Source organism: Eupeodes corollae, chromosome 1, assembly GCF_945859685.1.
Source record: "Eupeodes corollae chromosome 1, idEupCoro1.1, whole genome shotgun sequence".
Classification (NCBI taxonomy): domain Eukaryota; kingdom Metazoa; phylum Arthropoda; class Insecta; order Diptera; family Syrphidae; genus Eupeodes; species Eupeodes corollae.
Genome location: NC_079147.1, coordinates 184,932,846 through 184,954,425, shown reverse-complemented (window position 1 = coordinate 184,954,425; position 21,580 = coordinate 184,932,846). Strand labels below are relative to the sequence as shown.

Below are 21,580 nucleotides of genomic sequence, written 5' to 3'. Positions count from 1 at the left end.
TATAAGTATGAGTATATTGATACCTCAATGTGTTCGAAATCTTCTACAAATGAAAATGTCCTTTAATTAAAATCGTATCGAATTGAATACAGTTTCCATGATAGTCAACAATAACGACAACGACGAAGACGACGACGACGATGACAAAACTTCAACCAACTACTATTCTATTCGAATTATTCAGACAAAGCAATTTCCGAGCACACTAAAGCTTTCTATCCAAAGCAACGCATAGAACAGAATATTAATGTTCTTAACAAATCATTTCTCTCCATTTACAACCAATTTTCATGCGAAGGTCTAACGAAAATTGTCCATGAATGCCTAAAGTGACCCAAACCAATGCGCCACCCTCAAACCATAGGGATGTACAGTACATATATACTAGTATAGTTCTTCGTCCTTAATGGCCTATTCTGGAAGCCATTTAAGTTCAGTTTTCTAATGGTGCGTCTCTGGCAATTTGCTTTATAGTTTAGTAGTAGCCTAATAGTAGATACACTCATGACTTGCTGTTGCTTATACTCGTATACTTGGACCATTAAATTTTATTAGATGACAGCTGAAATGACGATCGATAATTCAATTGTGCTGACCAATTTCCCAAACACGCACATACACTCACGTATGTATTAATATACAATTTATAAATTGCTCCCTTTTTCCAAGAATACAAGAAACTCCATAAAGACAATCCTTCAAAAAGAAACCAAACCACATTCTCTATTCTCGGGACAAAATTGCCAATAATGGCAATTTTCTCTAGTTTCCTCTCCCCCTTGTCCCTTTTAGCCAACTTTTGTGTATTGACCACCATTTAATTTGTTTCTTCATTCTTTGCCATCACTAACCGCACAAGAGTCCTTTTTTCCATTTGGAATTTCTCATATCCGGTAGCTATAGTAATAAAATATATAGTATATAACAAAAACAAAATAAATGGCGGAAGGGTGCTTACTTGGCTTGCTTGCTGTTCTTGCATAATAACGTATGTTTCTTTGTCGTATCATTTCCTGTAGATTTCTCGAACCCTTCCTTATATTTGTTATGTGTATTCTTTCATAGACCTCGAAATATATATTTTATAATTGGACCTTTAGCAACAAGTCTTTTATTCATCATAAGAATTTGTTTTTTCTTTTTGAAAATGTAAATTCTTGAACAATTCAAAATAGTTGTTTTATTTTATTTATACACAACGAGTATTTGCGTGATATATTTTTTATTTTTTTGTTGAAAAAAACCTCTATAACATTTAAGAAGTAAGGTTAGATTTTGTTTTTGTGCTGTCAAAAAAATTCATGCTAACCTGAAGGCTACCACACTACCAATCATTCTATTTCCGCCCACCATTGGGACCAATTAGGTGAATTATTCTGCATGGTTGTTGCTTTTTTGATGAAACCATATAGAGTAGCTAGCTGAAATCATAATGTAATAGTTTGGTCAGGAGTCGTAAGAACTAGCTTGTAATATTTTTTGGAGTACACTTTAGTAATTTGTGCATAAGTCATTTAAATCCTAATTCATACAGTCATTCACATCAGAAATTGAAAATTAAAGTAAATATTTCCTTAAGTTTCTTAACTCAATACTAGCTTAAAATCACACTTGAAATTAAGTCACTAAGATAGCATCAAAGATATGGTGCAAAAGATTTAAGCACTGTCAAAAATAGATGAATTTAATGGTTGTTCTCTTAGACGTGTAAATCTGGAAAGATTTTTTTTGGGAGTTGGTCTTTTTAGCTGTCACTTATTTTTTGCTTAGTTTGGTTTGCAATATTAAAATAAAAGGGCTTTCTCCTGAACAACGTACATAAGTCGAGCAAATTTTATACCAACAAAAGAGGCAACCCACAATGATATTTTCACATCCCTTATGTCGTCGATTTGTCTTGCTTAAAACTTTAACAAAATGCTCATAACAATATTTTGTGTCAGATAGATTATTTGAAGTCAGTAAAGGGTGATTTTATAGCTTTTATCTTTTCGGCAAGAAAGTTCATCGCGCGCTTCTTCCATTTAATGGTCAGTTTCATCGGCTATTCGGGCTATTGTGACTAATTTTCGCACCAAATTTACATTGTTAGACATTAAACCACAAACACGCTTACGTAGAGTGTGAACTGAAAAAATTATCGCAGCTGTATCGGCCAGTGTTAATGATGAACATCGATTTGTCGCCGTTCGCAGCAATTGGTCCTCTGTTACTTAACAAAGTGAAAAATTTTGCGAAAGGATTAAGGCCTTTCAAAATACAGCTGGTGCAAGAATTGAAGTCGAACGATCTTCTGCAACGTAATGGTGAATAGGGTCTTGGAAAGTTGGGCGAAGATCCATTTTTTTACCGAAAAATTGTGTTGGGTTAATGGGTACGTAAATAAGCAGAATTTTCGATTTTGGAGTAAATATCAAAGCTACCAAAGTCACAGTTTGGTGTGTTTTATGGGCTGGTGGCATCATTGCACCGTACTTCTTCAAAGATGATGCTGATCGTAAAGTAACTGGGAATAATAAGCCCTATTGTGAGATGATATCCAACTTTTTTTTCCCAAAACGCAACAGCTTGACTTGCATGTCACATGAAATACAGCACGTGCAACAATGGACTTACAGAGAAGCGAGCTCGGTGAGAATTTCATTTTACGTTCGGGACCTAGATTGTGTGATTTAACGCATTTAGACTATTTTTGTGCGGCTATGTTAAAGCTCATGTCTATACAGACAAGCCCGGTTTAGTTGACACATTGGAAAACAACATTGAAGCATTTATTCGTAAGATACCGGCCAAAATGCTGTAAGGAGTATGCCAAAATTGGACTAAGAGAATGGACCATTTGAGGTGCAGTCAAGGTCAACATTTGGAAGAAATGATCTTCAAACATTAAATTATATGGACCGAACTATCAATTGAAATAGAGATTTCTTACATTTTTTTTTAATTCTGTGTTTTTTTTTTTGAAAAACATTCCTATGGCTTTTGAAAAATCACCCATTATTTTTAATTGCTATCTGAATACTTAAGTCGAAAACCATATCTTATCAGTTTTTTGTTGTTGCAATCGTCTCTTGTTAAAAAAATTGTAAGTTGAATTTTTCTAAGAAATTAACTAAAAATTATCAACTACTTTTTACATATGAAGAGTTTGATTTCAACATCAATTTTTGTTAACGAGATTTTTAAAAGAAAGTAATTATTTCTTACTAAAATAACTACGGATTGAATTTTAGCACAGAATGAAATTATTTTGAAGTCAATACCTTAATTTTTTCACGAGATATCAAGAATCGTACAACAATTTTTAGCAATTTTGTGAAGTTTCGTTTGTATTTAAATAAAATATTAATAAATGACGAAAGCTATATTTTCTATAAGATGAAATAATGTGAAGCCAATTTCTTTAATTTTTAAAAAGGTAAATAAGTCGAAACCCAATTTTTACCAACTTTTAGTAATGTTTTTAATTTTAGTTTTTAATTTTTTGTAAAAAAATCACTTATTCCGTTGTAAAAAAATCACTTATTCGTCTTTTGAATTATTATCTGTAACGAAGTTTATTTCAAGCCGATATCTGTACTGGTTCTTGAGAAATGGACGATGATAAAAGGTTCCCGAATGTACGGACGAATCTTTAGATTCTAGGGATCTTGAAACATCGTGAAATGTCATCATTTTTAATTTGAAAAATAGGACCGATGGGAGGTTAATAATGGTTTGGTTCACGTGACGCAACGAAAAAATCAATTTATTTAAGATCGTGAGATTTAAAACCTGCTTGGTTAATATTTGTAAGGATATGTGAAGTCACTTATCTTCGTAAATAAGAATGAGATGATTCTGCGAGTTAACGCTGATATATTCGTATACGGCCCCAAAAGAGCCCGATTCGAAAAAATTTGGTGTCACGGCTAAAATTTATTTGAATAAGCAGCAGTGGTCACTTTCCCAAATCTTTCGTAAGCATCATGGCAATCTCTTATATTTACAATAAAACTAAGATTTCAGCCATAACATTCAATTATCTGCTTGTATTTCGTCTGGAAAATCGTAGAAAAACGTATTTCTTAATTAATTGTTTGCTTACACAATGTTTTAATTATGTAAATTTTTAATATGTAGTCTTGTAGAGCTTATTAATATACGCCTTACATTTAATTTGCGTTAAAAAATATTGACCAGTTCTTAAGATATCGAATTGAAAAAAAATGAAAAGTCCATAAAGCTGAATTTGCTATTTTTGATTATCAAATATTATAAAACCAATATAGGAGCTTGTGCAGAAAAAAATATTAGTTCTTGAGAAAACTGAAAAACAAAATAACTGTTCTATGGGGGTACTCTCGTGGAGCAATACAAAAATATTTGTATATTGGGAAAATTGGGGAAAATTTTATAAAAATCTATTGGTTCGTTTCTGAATTTGTAACCCAAAAAATTTGTGTGGAAACTTTTTTAAGACTTTAAGACTGTTATTTTTAGTCTTAAGCATAACGTGTTAAACTGATTATGGAATGGAGAACCCTTTTTTTCAACTTCTCTATGATCGTAATGTCATGTTTGATTAAAATCTCGAGTTCGAATATTTGTACGAATGCAATACTTGCCACAGAGTTCCTTAATGACGGAAGTAAAAATAACTGATTTCAACAAGATTTGATACATAAAGGTTGTGTTACACTTAATACACACGGCATATGCAACTAAGAAAATAGCAGAGCATGACATGTCAAAATGAATGACAGGTAAAAATACCATATCTAGGGAAAATAATATTACACACGTAAAACTACACAAAAAAAGAGAACGAAAAAAACGAAACAATGTGTCAATAAATTTTATATGAAATAAACTTTGATTAGAGAAGTTAATGTATGTCCTTTTTGCTTGTAATTTGGAATAAGAAATAAGGAAACGGAAATATGTTGGAACACTCGTAGGTATTATATTCACAAATTTATAAGAAAGAAAAATGTATAAATAGAATTGCTGGAATATTTTATAGAATTCTTGAGTAAGGTCTAATTTTATTAAAGAACCTAACAGACATACATATATTTGAAGGGCTGTGTATAAATAAGGGTGCTGTATGATTATGTTTGTATATAACTTCATTTTGATCCAATTTACAATATTGTTATTAATTTTTTTTTCGAGTTAATTTAATACGTGGTGGGTTGTGATTTATTTAGGAAAACACCTTTAAATAATGTGTTTGATTACGTCAAATTTTATTCACATGTAAGAAATTTAAAAACAGGATATTTGTCGATTCCTCTTTGTTCTTTGGAATAAGATGTTACACAAACCATATTTCGCCGCATTTTGAACAAAAAAAACATGCATATATCTTTAATTTTTAAAATTACTGTTTACACAAGAACTTATTACAAACGTTTCATCTTAGCTGATTGGGTCCTTAAAATGCATTCAAATAGTCAGAATTTTCATTGAAAAATTATACTCCAATAAAAAGGACCATTTTAACCTTTGAGGAAACAATTATACTCAAAATTGTTTTTTTTTTGAGTCTCAAAAACTTAGTGAATGATTGTTGAAAAAACTTTTATATTCTCAGTGTGCGTCACTATTTCGTTCGGTATTTGGGCTGCTTTGGCTTAATGGACACTCGCCCTTAGCAGTGGCAGCCATTTAGTCTTCCTTCATTTTTACAAGGAAATAGACTTTGTTTTACTTATTTCTATCAGCACTACAATTTTAAATAACAAAATCAAACCTCATAATGGAGAACATTGAAAATATTAGTAAAATTTTAATTTCCGAATTGATGACTCTAAAACCGACTTTAAGGTAATATGCGACCGTTTCCTAATGGAAACATTTTAATCTCTTTAACAGCACCACGGCACATAGAAGTATTTGCATCAAAAACTTGGCCAAAGTAATTTTTCGTTGTTTTTATTATTTTTTCTATGTAAAATTCATATTTATGATAGTTTAGATATCTAAAGTTATGGTAAACATCTTTAAGTAAGTACTTGATGTGCAATATTCTGCCAACGAATCTTCCTCAAGTTAATCTTCCCTAATTTCATTTTCACCCTGAAACATCGAGCTTTCGTTTGATGTATTTGAGTCCTCTGTAAGAAGCAGTTCTGGGGTTTCTTGGAAAAATGTACGTTTTATTTTCGAAGCAATTTATCAGTGGATCAGAGCTGAGTAATAATCTCTTAAAAAGATCCATATTACAATCTCTCCTAGAAAACTTCTGTAAGACCAAATTTTACCAAATTTTAATTTTACTAAAAATATTTTTAAACAAAGATTGAAACAGTTTTCAATATTAGTTTTGAATTGAGTTTTTTCTTAAATCAATTAGCAGTTAAATAAATTTTTGATGGCAAACTTATTTTACAGGTTTATTTAAAAATCTAAAATATGGTTCAATATACTCTTTGGGTGCATCAGCAAGGATGTGCGACTCAGTCGTTTTTATTACATATGTATATGTCTAGAACTTCTATTGAATAACTGCCAAACTAGCTGTCATACTTTTGGAGTATGTTTGAAACTTTGTTCACACTATTCTTTGAAAAATCATCATGCTATAGATTAGGTTAGATGACATTTGGTGATGCATCCGAAAAGATCGAATTCTTACTTAGATCCATTGTGACCCACACTTCCCTAGAAAGTGAAAGGATAAGGTAAAACATTAGAAGGTTAAAAAGTATTAAGTAGGTTGAGGGGCCTCCCTGAACCATCTTGATTTTTTGGAAAATTTCAATTTCAAAAATTGCAATGCCTTATGTCCGTCATTATACTTCAGCTATTTTTAAAACTCTTGTGAAGTAACCAGTTTCTCGTTTTTTATTCCATGAAAACCCATCAGTTTCCTTTCATGCCCAGGTTCGGGCGTACTTTTTGGGAAGCTTCTTTTGATGTTTATTTTTTTTTTGCTCTACTAAAAATTTTAAAAAGAGTTCTTTAGTCGAGAATAGGGAACTGAATGATTGATTTAATATATAAAAATAAAAAAAGAGGCTGGGATGCGACCCAAACTGATAACTTCCCATCCCGTCTGTCGATTTGTCTTGCTTAAAAGTTTGTATCAATTTTTACCAAATTTGCGTACTATTTTTTGTAGATTTTTTTATGAAAAAAGCAGACTATTGGATTTTTATATTAAAATTACTGAATATTGAAAACAATACTTTCTGTGAAATAAAATAAGTTTGAAACCAATATTTTTAATTTTTGAAAAGCTATTTGAGCCGAAAGTAAATTTTTACCAATTTTTAGTATTGTTCTTTTTTTTAGAGTTTTATTTTTTGTAAAAAAACTGTCAATTCGAATTTTTTAAAAAATTTACCAAATGTTGAAAACAATATTTCTTATAGGATAAAATTAGTTTGAAGCCAATATTTAAAATTTTTGAAGAGATATTTGAGTCGAAAATCAATTTTTACCAACCTATATACATTTTTTTTTTAGGTTTTTATTTTTTGCAAAAAAACTGTCAATTCGATTTTTCTCAAAATTTGTCCCAATGTTGAAAACAATATTTCTTATAAGAAAAAGTTATTTTGAAGCTATTATCTCAAAGTTTTTAAAAGATATTTGAGTGGAAAATCATTTTTTACCAACTTTTTTTAATTTTTTTTCGGTTTTTAATTTTTTGTAAAAAAACTGTCAATTTGATTTTTTTTCAAACTTAAACTGAATATTGACAACAAGATTTTTTGAAAGATAAAAGTAAATTAAAGCCAATATCTTAAGGTTTTGAAAAGATATTTGAGTTGAAAGTAAATTTTTACCAACTTTTATAAATTTTTTTTAGGTTTTTATTTTTTGTAAAAAAAACTGTCAATTCGATTTTTCTCAACATTTTTCAAAATGAGAACAATACTTCTTATAAGATATAATAAGCTTGAAGCCTAAATTTCAAGTTTTTGAAAGGATATTTGAATCGATATTCAATTTTTACGAACTTTGAGTAATGTTTTTTTTAGATTTTTATTTTTTATAAAAAAACAATTAGATTTTTTCAAAATGTTATCAGATGTCAAAAACATTATTCTTCGTTGCACAAAATTGTTTTAGAGATGAAATCATATTTCAGTCGATAAATTTTGGAGGTGACAATTTTTTTTTCAGTTTTATTGATTTAAAAAAAACCGTTATATTGATTTTTTTCGAAAAATATACCTGTTTGGTATCACATTACTATATATTATATAAAATTTAATTCAAGTCTCTAGCGTTTTTGGTTCGTAAGATATCTAGGGTTAACCAAAATGTTCACCTTTTTTTCAAAACCCACCCACGCAATTTTCTTGAGAGCCCTTTCTGCATCTTTCTGCCTTTTTATCTGTATAACAAAATTTAAATGAAGTTGATATCTCTTCTGGTTCTTAAGATATGGAGGACAAAAAAACGTCGCAAACATACGGACGTACGGACTTACGGACGTACGGACTTACGGACGTACGAACGTACGGACGTATGAACGTACGTACACACGCACGCGCAGACATCTTTCTAAAAATCTTTTATTTCGACTCTAAGGACCTTGAAACGTGACAAATCGGACCCATTACAATAACTTCCTATGGGAAGTTTAAAAACACCGTCGTAACATATCAATTGTTTCAATCAAAATAAGATGAACCGTTTTTTCAGAAATAAAGCATTGACAAAAACTGGTGATTCAATATCTATTATGGTACGTCACCACATCCAGGTAAATAGGAAAATCCTCCTTGAGAAACAAATTTCAAGGCTATGTCTAAAGAATTTTGTGGCCCAAGCAAATGGTGTTTGATAGAAATTCATAAATGATAATATTCGACACTCAATGAACTACTCTGCAGACGGGTGCTTTGCTACACCGCAATATTGAGCTCTATTCCCAGCCCAATGCAGTGTAATATAAAAGGTGTTGTAAGCGACCTAAACACTTATTTCCTTGGCTGTCGTTTATTTTCAATTATAGACAATATAAATTCAATAGTACTTACCACTTACCGTAAACTCTATATTGTTTTTATTTTTACTACTTTTTGGTCACCATTATTATTTTTTTCGTTTTCGAAATATTCTTTAAAACGATTAATTTTTTAAAAATAATTTTACAACATCTCCGCCTAAAGATACGTTTTTGCGCTATAAACTGTAAACTTACATTGCAAGATGGCTACGATATCGAAAGATTAAATAACCTCTTCAAAATCAAATGTTTTTGAAATTGAGTTGAATCAAAGTTTTAAACCTAAAATTCAAAAATTATTTTACTTTGGCAAATTCGTCAATTATTCGGTTAATTTTTTTTGTATAAGTTATCGAGAACTTTTTGAGTCTTCTTAAAGCTTAATTTCCAATGACTATGGCTATGACAGACGGAGGGAATCTAGGAGAGAACTTTTTTTTTAAATCTTGAGTTCGAAATTTTTACCGATTGCAATACTTGGCATATATTTCCTTTAGCACAAATTTTCGTGTCACTAACATTAACATTAGACAATTCCCTATATATTAATATCTTAAGCTATTAACATTAATTTCCTCAAATCTCTAAATGGCATTATTCGAAGTTTTCGTTCACAATTCTGTTCTTATATAATATAAGAAATTTATATTTCTTGAACATTAAATGCAAGCCCCTTTAAAACGTAACACAACTGGATATTTTTTCTAAATCTAATAACTTCACTCCAATATCACAATAAATAAATATATAAATTTATATAATTTGGTGAGCTTTCATTTTTTATTGCAACAATTATTGTGTATTAATGAAGCGCGAAATTAGCCATTAATTCTAAAATGTCAGTTTTTATTGTACAAGATTTAAATAAATATATTTCTCTTTGTTTGTATTTATCTTTATTCTTTATTTTTACGATCACATCGTCATCGTTAGTTATTGTCTTGTAATAAAACAATAATAATAACATTTCATGGTTTTTTGCACTCAAATAATTAAAGTGAAACTTATGTATAATGATTAGTTAAGAGTTCAATATAATGGAACTTATAATAGAACTAAAGGTAGGTTAGGTAGATTTATGCTTGATTGAATGTGACTACATTTAAATGTGAGAGTTTAATAAATTTATAATAATGAGTAATATGTACTTTTATTATTGTTATATAGTTCAGTGGAAATATTTAAATAAATGAAATCTATTTCTTTGAAAGTAAAAATGAGCATTGAATTTCTCTTAGCTTTTAAGACAACGCAATTTTAATCCAAAAAGTTAAGATAAATCTGCAGACAAAAGATTTGTGAATTCAAGGACTAAGTCGTAAATGTAAGCAACACAGAAATATCTGTGTTTCTGTATTTGTCGGAATACTGCATACCCGAGATATAAAATCATTCAATTAATCGTGCTACTATCATCATCAAAATAATTCAATGAAACGGGAAAAATGTACCAACATGCGCCATTTAACTGCTCAGTACCAAAAGGAATAAATAATACACACTTAAATTTATGGTTTCACAATCAATAATTTAATGGCTTTCAAATAAAATTTTACTGAGTATTTCACTTAAATTTGAATCTTATCGACGTATCTGTTTCTGAAATGGTCTTAGACTGATTCAACTAGAAAAATAAGAAAAAAATCGTTATTCAAGAATATTATAATTTTTATATTTAAATTATTTACGGTTTAAATGTTTATTTTATTGTTTTTTGTTATTTCTGTTATAGAGTTATTGCAATCGGTTCAATTTTTTCGAATGTTTCAATGGTAGTTCCCATTCTATTTTATTGGGATGTCTGTGTGTTCATCCTCCATGTATCCAAAAGCAACACAGATATAAACTTTAAATACAAGTATTTTATCTTGCAGATAATAAAACCAAGATTTCCAGAAAGTCAGCGAGCAGTTTTTTTTTTGCTTAAATTAAGTTAACAATTGAGTTGACCTCAAATCTCTCGTAAACGAATAAATAAATTAATTGATATACATTGAACAAAATTAATTGAGAAGTTTTAATACAACACAAATTGCTACCAACTTCATAATAGTTTTTTTTACTACAAAACACCGTTCTTGAAGTTTGGTAGCATACAAACTTACGAAAAATACTCAGATTAAAATTTAATTTTGTAATAGATTTGTTGAATTACTTGAAATAATATTATGGTTTAATACCATAATATTACATTCGAAATGTTATTTTTAAATCGCTAGTTTGAGCCGCATTAAAGTTTAATTAAATATTTTTGTATACGAAATATTTATATGCAATATACACCTTTGGAGTTGTTTTAAAAGAATATTTTAAAAGTTACTAAGAAAATGTCAATAAAATTAAACAAATTCCGCTGTGGTTTCCCAAAAATAAATTACTTATAAATGATAGTAAAGTCAAAATACTCATTTCACCTTGAACAATTTCGAAAATCGATACAAATTTTAAGAGACACTGAGAATATCGTTATATTTTTTGTTTTCAGAAAATGAGAAAAGCTATGAAATCCATCCATTTTTTTAACTCTCAAATGTCAATGTTGTTGAAAAAAATTGTAAAGCTTTTTTTCGAACTTTGTCCTCAAAGGAAGGTTAGACTTTTTTCCAAATAAGTATTGCAACAAGAAAAAATCAAAATTTTCATTTGTTCGCATCTTCTTAATCAGTTTCTTCCTAAAAATTTTGTCTTAACAGTTTCTTGAACTATTTCTATTTATTTTTAAAGAACATTTTTTTTTTTTTTGGTGTTACGAATTCAAAAAATATTCCTGTTTATCAAATAAGATCAAAACTCAAAAACGATAAATTGTTTATTTTTTTAAATGACAACAATTTTCCCTTAAAATTAAATAATTTCTATTTCACAAGTGAAAAGAAAAAATAGATTTCTAGAACCTCACAATTTAATTGATAAATCCAATTGGCTTGTAGCACAGTTTGCTGTTAATTCGATGCTGCCAATGAGTGACACGACTTCTCCTGTCCCGAAAACGTAAATTATCCTATGGGACGAATCTTCTTTTGCACTCGATCAATTACTGGAGCACTTAAAGACCTTGACAATGACAAATTCGGCCCGATTAGTATCCCACCTATTGTTCTGAAGCGGTGTTCTTCACCGTTTTGTCATATTCTACCGGTCTCTTTTCGAGTGGATGGAAAATAGCATTTGTCAAGCCTGTCCGTTAAAAAGGTGGATCCTCCTCCTTCAAACTATCGTCCAGTTGTTTTAACGTCCCTTCTTTCCAAGGTCATGGAAACGCTGATTAATTTCCAGCTTAAGAAACATCTTGAAGAACAAAAACTTCTTAATGACTTCCAGTATGGCTTTCGTAGCCTCTGGTGATCTCATGGTTTATCTCACGGAATAGTAGAACAAATCTTTAAATTGTTTTAGAGAAAGTAAGATTATTACACTTGATATTTCAAAGGCATTAAATAGAGTTTGGCATCAAGCTCTCTTATCGAAAATGCGTAATTATGGTATTGACGAATCTCTTCTTCTTTGGGTTAGAAATTACTTTTCGGACAACAATATTCACAAACTAAACACTGGTATGCAGCAGGGCTGTGTTTTGTCTCCGACAGTTTTCCTTATTTGTATAAATGATCTTTTGTCTAAGGTTTTGTATTGACAGTACCCTCAGCTTTTCATATTCGTATGTAGATAAGCATCCTTATTCCTTAGATGTGGACTACTAACTGCAGCATATGATAAGCTCATTAAATTCTGATATTAACAGCATTTTCCAATAGGGGAATCAAAAACCGTGCAGGATTTAATGCTTCTAAAACCCAATATTGTCTCTTGGCGTAAAAGCATAACTATCGCTCAATTCAACTATCCATGGGTGGTACTTGCATCGAGAAGACTGAACACCTTTTAGTTCTAGATATGTGCATCTTAAACCATCTGTTGTGGATGGAGCACATATTTGAAACAAAAATAAGTTTTTTACCTCTTCTGATCTGGCTATAATTTATAAAGCCTATATTCGTCTGAAACTCGAGTACAATTCCCATATCTGGGCAGGTGCTCCAATAACCCACTTGAATCGTTTGGGCAGATTTAAAAAAAAATGAAAAAATAATAGGTTAATATTATTTAACTGAAACTTTTTATCTCTTGAGCACCATCCTTATCGTAAGGTTTCATGATTGTCATTATTTTATCGCTATTTTAATAAACAATGCTCTATGGAAATAGCCACTTTTTAGTATTCCCTTAAAAAATTCAACCGTAATACCCGTCCTTCTAGGAATGCCAATCAGTTTTCCCTTGAGCCAATTTTCCGACGTAGATTTTTTATTTAGCCGCACTACACGAATGTGGAATACTTTTTCAGGATCTATATTTACAGCTCATTACAATTTGCAGACATTAACAACCAATGTGCATCAGTTTCTCCTTTCTAATCCTATCCTCCTTTCATAATTGTTCGCACTGTGTCTATTCATTATAAGTATCAACACCCCCCAAAATCACATTTTAAGGCCGCGGTGGAGACTGCCAACAATGGCTCTTTGCTTAATAAACTTTCAAACGCATGTCTTTCATCAAGTTGAATAGTTCTTTAATACGTAATACCATCATTATGTGTCAATTTGTTGCAACCACAATAGGTGTTCAACAACAATGTGTCTTAAGTCTAATCATACTTTCCCTATTTCCTATTGATGATGTAACCAGGATCTAAGGCGCTATAGTAAGGATGGTGAAGATTTTATTAGTATTCTGTTCTACACTTCATGTATCACTTCAGCTCCTTATTAATCAACTTGAAAACTATGGCAACCTATGTGATCTACAAATTTACACATGTCTTTGATAAGCTAATTATTGAAAAAGAAAATTTCAAGGAATTCGACACAGAACCATTTTAATTTTTTTTTTTGGGACCATTAATTTCTGCAGGGAGCGGGTCAAAATACTGTATTTTAAAATACTATAATATGGTCATAATACTGTATGGTTAATATTCTGTATTTCAAAATAATGTACATTCAAAATAATTTGTCTCAAAATGCCTCTTCTTTATTTTCTTTCTAGATCGCACAAAACCAGGGAATAAAGTATTAAATATGTGTTAAAGAAATGTAAGTAATTTTAACTTATTTGTTTCTGTTATTTTAAAAATTCATTGGTTTGCTATTTTTTTATTATGTTTTCATTTCTGTATTATTAAAATTTTACTTAATCGACAAAAAATGAGAAAAACATTTACATAAATTTCAAATTGTAAATCGAATCGATAAATAATTTCCACTTGAATAGCTGTTGGCAGCCTAGGTTACGATATAGGGCAAAGTTATTTTGTGTGTAAATTCGCAATTAATTTTATTTTTATGTTCTGAAAAATAAAAGAAGTAAATTGGTCATTTTTATAAATTTAAGTTATTTTTTTTTCTCGTTGAAAAAGAATTATGTTGGGATAGGCTCTGAAGGGAGAATATAAAATATGGGAAAAATTTACTTTTTGAATTAACTATTATTGGGTGAAATAAATTTTGTACATAGTTTTCGAAACGAATATAAAGAAGGCAGTATGTTAGTATGTGTATAGGAATAGTGTCTGTACAAAAAAGCACAAAGAAGTTGTTTTTTTATACATAAACTATTCAAGGCCCAATAAAAAGGCAACAAATATAAAGTTGAAAAGAAAAAAACTTTGTTTTGTTATTTTGTTATTTTATTTCCACCCAATCGACTCTATGTTTTTTCTTTTGAGGATAATAAATATTATATATGAATTAATTTTTGAATCTCTCTTTAGTAATTTTATGTCAGATATTGAGTGTGTAAAAGGATATTGTGGAAATATGAATTTATTGGTCGAAATATAATTTAAAACAAGTGGGTGTATAATAAAGAGCAAGTGGTCACTTTTGAAGAAGTTTATAAAGAAATATTTTTTATGTTGAAGTGAAATATGAGATGAAGATAATTTTGAAAATTATTGCAGTTAAAATGTTGAATATGGAAAAAGTATCGAAAATAATTCTTATCTTTTTTAGTTAACTTTGTAATGCTTTTTTCTCAATAAAATGTTTGGAGCTTTAAAAAAAATAACAAAGGGTTAATTGGCGTACTTTCTACTTTCTAAAATTCAAATAAATTGTTAGTTCTATTTAAATATGCCTTTTCACAGTGGAGTAATAACAACATTAGCCACTTTAAAGTTCTTAGTTAGTAAGATCCACTACACAATCTCCCAACTAGGGTTCTTTAGAACCTTCCAGCTTTCTATACATTCCAGATGGTTCTGGGAGGAAAGATCATTCCTAGATGACGAGTCGTTCCTATTTTAAACATATGGATAAAAAACGAATGAGGGATTTGGTGAAGGCGTGTACTCTAAACGACTGAAAATAAGTCTCTCATTCCGACTTCCCAATCATTGTAGCGTGTTCCAGGCGGACCTTTGGTGCTAAAAGAAGTATTGTCCTCGAAACGTGATATCAAAATCTGATATCCGTATTTGCTCAGATAGTCAGGTCGCTATTATTTCTCTGGATTTCTTTGTGTCTATAAACTCTTTAACAGTCCATAACCGTCGTTAAGAAGATGGCACAACAGTTTATAATTCTACTTGGCTGGATGCCCGGCTATAGAGACATTTCATTAAGTCGTAAGCATTCTACTACGTTTGTCTAATACCAATCGTTACATGTAAACTATTGTTAATGCAAGACGCTATGAAGAAGGCAAATATCAGGTGAAATAATATCACCACGTGTTAGGTCATAAAAATATCTGACCTACACAAAATTTAAAGCGTTCAAGGTGCTTGATCTCTTTAAGCAGAGCCCTGCTCAATCTGAAAAAGGCAAGAGTTATCTAGGCGATCTCTATCATATTAACATAAACAGACTCTCACGTTACGTAAGGCACTCAAACTGGTTTCATTGAGCTTAGAAGAAACTTCAAGATTCATGCGTATCGCAATGAGCCATTAACCATGTAAACCTCTTTAACCTAATCCTTGCCTATCAGCATGTAAAGCAGCAACTTAGAAGTATTGATTAGGTTTTTGGATTAACAAAGCTTTGACAGAGTAAAGTACGCTCTGTTGGCTTTAAACGTTTTGCTTATCTGTTGTTATTTGCTGCTACTATTGAGAGAAGGTATTTAAAGGATTTTACTTCATCAAATTCATGCTCCGCTTTCTTGATTGTTTGACCAATTGTTCTTCTGGCAGTCGACGGACGCCACCATGCATTTTTTTTCATCACTAATGTGCAGCCCCCGATTTTGTGCTGCCTGCTCGACTTGGGTGAAGGAAACTTGTACAGCTTGTTCGGTTCTTCCGATAATTTCTGTATTCGGTGCGTAAGCTTGTTTTTTTTCTGAAATTGGTGCCTTGTGATGTGAAGGGCGTACAAACAAACCATTCATGAAGTTGAGTACAGAGTATAGATTGCAATTAGATAGATGTTTTTTTGTAGAAACTTGACACGAAACATTTCAATATAACTTACCTAATTGAGGTAGGTCTTAGATTAACTAAGTCCTCTAGGTCTTCAATTGATAGCCGTCTTTCAGCTATAGATTGGTCTCTAGCTAGATTTCTTCAATTTCAATAGATGTTTTTTTATGTTTGTACACATTGGGTGACTGAACAGGACCAGCAATCTCTCTAAGAACATGTTTTGAAGTCAAATAAAGCTTTTCCTATCAAGACAAAGAAAAATTCTGTATTGCACACTTCGGCGTATACGTAATTTTTTTGAATATTATTAATTCAATTAATCTAAGAACTTTGCATGTTCATCAATTTTGTTAACCAACGAGTATTAATAAAAATAAATTGATTCCTGGGATTAACCCTTGGGAGTGCTGGTTGTTTTTTCATATTTTAAAATAATATAACACAAAGTTAAGCTTCTTTCTGCAATAGACATTTTTAATGTTCATAAAAGATTTAAAAAGACTACATGTACATTTTTCTGAATTACTCGAGCATTACTACCTTTCCCTTGCAACAAAAGTCTCAAGTGCCGCTTTAGTTTTTATTTTTCAACAAGTAAGTACACTCATACCAACCCCTAAATCTCTGTCGTCTATTATTATTATGCAAAATATCAATACGTATATATTTTTCTGGCAACAGATCAAATAGCCAACAAATATATTATACCTACAATGAGGCTATAAGGAACAAACTATAAAAGCAACAAAGTTGCAATTTCTTTATTAAACGAAGCGCAAACTCAAGTCACCTACATTCTCGTACCTCTCCTATATACATAATAGCTCGCACGTGTAAGTCAATTTAATTAATTGCACAAAAAATATTTAAAAATATTTACTTAGGAATAAAACTGTATTTCTTTTATTTTTCGTGTTAACTTTAAGTGAAAATAGCCTTTTCAAGTATTCTGTGTGTATTTTTGTTCTTGAAAGTACCCATCTATCTTAACAACACGTCAAGACCTCTCGGAGCGATATAAAATTGAAAAGAAGACCGATGCAATATATTTTACATTACAAGACAAACAAATTTCACATTGCAATGTGACTAAACGATGTGATAAAATGTTATCATATCAAATTTATCATCACTCCCTCGGATGGAAATAAAAGTGCAAAGAAAATAAAAGAAGAATAATGGCGTTTGTTTATGCAGAAATATACTGAAAACCTTTTAGTTCTTTTGTATTTTGACTTGGCTAACATCACTCCTCTTGCGGGTAGATTATTACATTCTTGATGCAGACCCCATGTAGTCGAAACATAAATCAAAGTTACTGCAAATTCATACCCCATCAGATGAAGAAGTAAAGTAAAAGAAGAACAAAGAAGTCATCAAGTAAATAATGGCACAAAATGCCGCAGTTTAAAAATCCATAGAACAAATATTACAAGAGGCGCAATTATTTTATTGTATTATAGTAAGAAAGTTGAGGCAGTGTTGGGTTGTAATGGCAATGATGATTGCAGGCGGTATGGACTTTCGTGTTTGCAAATAAAGGAAGGTTACATTGAGTGCTCCAAACACTCCAAATGGATATGAACGGACGAGTTAGTCCATTTTAATGAAAAACTTCGGTCTCTTTAAGAGCAGATTACAGTTATCAGTAATAAGTAATCAGTTATCAAGTGTCAGTTATCAGCAATCAGTTATCAGCTATCAGTTATTAGTTATCATTTATCAGATATAAGTTATTAGTTATCCGTTATCAGCTATCAGTTATTAATAATCAGTAAGAAGTAATCAGTTATCAGTTATCAAGTATCAGTTATCAGCAATCAGTTATAAGTTATCAGTTATCAGCTATCAGTAATCAGTTATCAGTAATCAGTAGTCAGTAATCAGTAATCAGTAGATAGTAATCAGTAATCAGTGATCAGTAATTAGTAATCTATAATCTGTAATCTGTAATCTGTAATCTGTAATCTGTAATCTGTAATCTGTAATATGTAATATGTAATCTGTAATCTGTAATCTGTAATCTGTAATCTGTAATCTGTAATCAGTAATCAGTAATCAGTAATCAGTAATGTGTAATCTGTAATCTGTAATCAGTAATCGATATTTAGTATTCAGTAATCAATAATCAATAATCAATAATCAATAATCAATAATCAATAATCAATAATCAATAATCAATAATCAATAATCAATAATCAATAATCAATAATCAATAATCAATAATCAATAATCAATAATCAATAATCAATAATCAATAATCAATAATCAATAATCAATAATTAATAATCAATAATCAGTTTTCAGTAATTAGTTATCAGTAATTAATTATTAGTTATCATTCAACATTCAACAAGTCTTTTCTCTGCTCAGCTGTTCTTTCGACGTCTATGCGAAGATGTTACAAATCTGAAATCTGTTTCCCATTTGCTCAACTATATACCATTTTCACAAATTCAACCTAGAGCGAAATTCGTAGATTTCGTCGTTGCATCTACTTCTTCAAACGCCACCAACGGTTAAAATCAATTTTGAAAAAATGCTTTTTATCTTGAAACTGTCTAATACTACTTCATCTGCCTTAGGTCAATTTTTAGTCTCGCAATTGTGGAGAATGAAGTTATCAATAAATCAAACGAACTCAGTTTTGTTTTTCGAGTCAGGTCCTAACACACACTTATTTAAAAGAGTTTCCGCAGATTTGTTGGTGAGAACAGAGCTAAGTTAAATAAAGTTACTCGTATTTTCTCTCCAATAAAATTATTATTTTTAGAATGCTCGCTGATTTCATAATTGTTAAATTGTTTATAGGGATTCTGGGAGATTTTGACTTTGACCCAATGTTTTATAGATTATCATAGTATGGATATAAATTATTCCGTCTAATAATTAATAACTTTGGTTCCTCAGATCCTTAAATGAATTATTAAGCTGAATGAAAACGATGGTTTGAAAATGAAAAATAAAAATAAATAAAAAGGTCATGCGAAAAACGAAATATCACCTTTTATTCAATCTGAAGAAGTTTTACTTCCATTTGTGTCGACATAGGTCCCACAGCTTTTATTATTTCTTTTCGTCTTATTTCTAAAAATTACGCCAGAGTATTTCTTAGCTTTCTGTACAATTATAACTTAAATGAATCTTTGAGAAGTTGGACACTAATCTAACTAACTTCACTGCCTAGCTCCTGTAACAGTGAAATACTTGAGAAATTCTGTGATATGCTTTTGACCGTCAAAAGCCACGGTATATTCATTGTCTTACATTTCGGTTTATACATTAGTATTCAAGCGTTTGTAAGTGATCCGATTTCTTATCAGCTGTTTGATATTTAAATCACTTCTATAATACTTATAACTCAGACAATGCAAACTATTTGGTTGGTACTATCACTAATCGAGAGAATGCATGAAGTTCCTAACCTACTTTCCTATCCTGGATCATATCCTGGATTTTTGTACCATCTGAAGTTAATTTTTTACCCGGAGAATGTGAGAGACTTCTTTCTGATCTCATAAGATAAAAATGAAATAACGAAATAATGTCCAGACCAAAGCAAATCGAGTATTAGAATCAATTGGTTCAAAAGGAACTAGTTTTATTTTGGGTAATTTTTCATAGACACTGGCGAAGTTGATAGGGCTGAGAACTAAGAAGATCGACCTGTAAGCGACTTTAGATTTAGATTCAAATTGATAAGAATTGTATGTTTTTCTAGCTTGAGCAAACATTCTTGTTGTGAACGATTTTGTGCATTCAAGTGTTTTAATTTATCAAATTCTCATACAACCCGGAAAGCACCTTCAGAATTATACAACTTTTCCGGGATCCGCTTATGCGTGTTTTATTTAACTGCCATACACAAAGCCTATGGGTTTTTTTGCGCCCTCCCCATTATGCCAGGCTAGGCAACATACTAGTAGGCCACAAAGGGATTGCAAGTGATGCGGTGCATGGCATAGGGAGCAAACATCTACACATATTTACCACCATCAACTATAAAACCAACAAAACACATTTATGCAGAAGCTCTAAAATGTTGAATGTGGTGTCTTTTTTTATTTATGAGGTGATTTTAATTATGCGACGGAACACATAAATTTCCATCCTATACTGCAAGTAATTTCCTTGTGTCTTCACGTTTTGCTGTATGTTAGTTGGCTTTCTATTGCTGGGTTAAACTGTAGGTTAGGAGGCATGTTATGAGTAGAGTATAATAGGACTTTTCTATACGTATCTAAAACACTCGTAGTGCCTCTGTTTGTGATCTGATGATTTGTTTGTTTTGAAATGCAAAAATATGTAATAAAGTGTATATGAATTTAATAGCGCTCACACACTCAAACAGGAATACTATACCTACCAGAAGAAGTCAGAAACGCTAATGACAATGAGGAACTGCTGCAAGGCGATATTATTTATTAGCTCAAGATGAGAATCTTTCGTGACAGAAGATGAGTGCTTTATTAATCTAAATTTGTAACAAGTATGGAAAATATTTAAAACAATGAAGAAGCAAAGGACTGTGAGCTTAAAATATATAGAAACTTGAAACAAATGTCAGAAGTTTTGAAAAAAATGGTCGTGAAGAGTCAACACATAATTTTCAATGTTTTGTTTTTTTAAGAGATTTTTAAGGTGTAGACATTTTTCTATGTTAGAATTTTTAAGATATCAAAATTTAATGAGCGAAAAAATTCATTAAAACCTTGTTATTGTCAAAATATGCAAATTAAAATTCCTCCAAAACAACACAATTAAACCTCAAAAGTCCTACAAAAAAGTGTTTTTTCTTGATTTATTTTGTTCGTTTAGAAAGAAACATATAAACTTAAAGATGTTTTAGTCATATTTTAAACCTCATTAACAAAAAAAAACATCCGATAAATGTCAAAATATCGGAGGCAAGGTCAGAGTTTAATTGCGGAAATTGTAACAGAAGTTACTTTTAATTAAAATCAAAAAGGCATCTTTGTTTAATGTGAAGAATGAAAATCTCAAACTTCGAAAATTTAAACAAAAAAAAAATGATTACAAATTATTTGTTAATAAAAAAAGGTATCATTGGATTAATAATTACCTTTCGAATCGTTCAATACAATTGGTATTGCATTAGTTCAAGTCTGAAAACCACAAATAAATGCTGGTGTGCCCCAAGGCTCTGTTCTATCTTCTACACTCTTCCTCATTTTTAGTAA

General features: G+C 30.5%; 1 protein-coding gene across 5 annotated transcripts in view; it reads left to right on the top strand.

Annotated features, from left to right (window-relative positions):
* Nucleotides 1-21,580, top strand: part of LOC129953876 (probable serine/threonine-protein kinase DDB_G0286465) — a 386,722-nt gene that overhangs the window by 240,457 nt on the left and 124,685 nt on the right. For all 5 annotated transcript variants that reach the window (XM_056067400.1, XM_056067398.1, XM_056067399.1 and 2 more), the window contains exon 5: nucleotides 14,000-14,046. The gene's annotated coding sequence lies outside the window, so the exon portion shown is untranslated. The remainder of the gene's footprint in view (nucleotides 1-13,999; nucleotides 14,047-21,580) is intronic.